The 1142-nt window shown below is 41.7% G+C and overlaps 1 pseudogene; it reads right to left on the bottom strand.

Moving 5' to 3' along the window:
• Positions 1-245: 245 nt before the first annotated feature.
• LOC147433804 (uncharacterized) lies at positions 246-753 on the bottom strand (annotated as a pseudogene).
• Positions 754-1142: the final 389 nt, after the last annotated feature.

Raw genomic sequence — 1142 nt, 5'->3', positions numbered from 1 at the left:
TTCTTTCAAGTGTTCTAAAAGACATCTTTTATCACACTCCTATGAAAAGTGCTAGCTTTTCAGCAGGGGTGATTAGTTGTAATTTTAGAGGATAGTAGTCAGGTGATCCCCCCCCCCAACTTTGATGTAATCCTTCCTGACTCTCTTCAATATAGTTCACTGCCTCCTTTTTATTTTATTTTTATTTTAAAAGTGCTAGCTACTATTAAAAGTGCTGGCCAAAGTCAAAATTACAGAGATAAATCTTACAAGTTCTCTTCTGGGGACATGTTATAAATTTGCTCAAATATGTCATTTGACATATCATATACATTATGCTCACCTTCCCTTGGGGACATGGAAAACCTGATGCATCGCACCAAATGGGAGTAGATTAGAGTAGTGGCCTTGTTGTCCAAAAGGACATAAGTATCATCTCGGCCATTTACGTTGTCATAGAATAGGCCCTCAACCACATACGAATTTTTCTTAATGATGTTGTGCCATTGATCCTTTTCCTCTGTTTTGTTCAGGTGCTATGTGTTGGTGCATTTCAAGACGTAGAAGTTTGCACCTACCTCCTCTACAGTCACTGCAAATTTTTGGCCAACCATCAAGGCATCGCTCAGGTCATCGTGGTGGCCAGCATACATGGAGGTATATTCATCTTCATCCTCGCTCGACGCTTCTCCATCGCTTTCATATATAAATGTGGGTTGTATTTGCAAGTATACCTACCCCTGCACATGATCTTTGTTGGCACATCTTCTCCATTGACCTTTGATGCATGCACCACAAAAGCAAGAGAGCAGTTTGTGCCTTAGCCCGTGCATATCTATCTGATTGTAGCCATTGACACAGTGCCAGAATCAAAACCCTATCATGCACTTGCAATCCCACTCTATAACTCTATCGACATCATTGATCTTGACCTCCCAGAAAGCACGATCAATTTTCTTGCATGTCTGTGGGCATTGATTTTTGAGAGTTGCATTGAGGAATGCAACAACGCTTGAAGCGTTATGCAGCTCCCACCCATCAAATTTCAACTGCTCCTCTGTGAGGGCTCTTTTGACCACTGCACTAGCCTTGTCGTGTTCACCCTTTCCATGGCCTGAAGCAAAGAAATTGTGCGTCATTTTGACACCTGTCATATTGAAGAA

This window comes from Adiantum capillus-veneris, chromosome 19 (assembly GCF_014529385.1).
Source record: "Adiantum capillus-veneris isolate H3 chromosome 19, ASM1452938v2, whole genome shotgun sequence".
Classification (NCBI taxonomy): domain Eukaryota; kingdom Viridiplantae; phylum Streptophyta; class Polypodiopsida; order Polypodiales; family Pteridaceae; genus Adiantum; species Adiantum capillus-veneris.
This window is presented reverse-complemented; position numbering and strand designations above follow the sequence as displayed.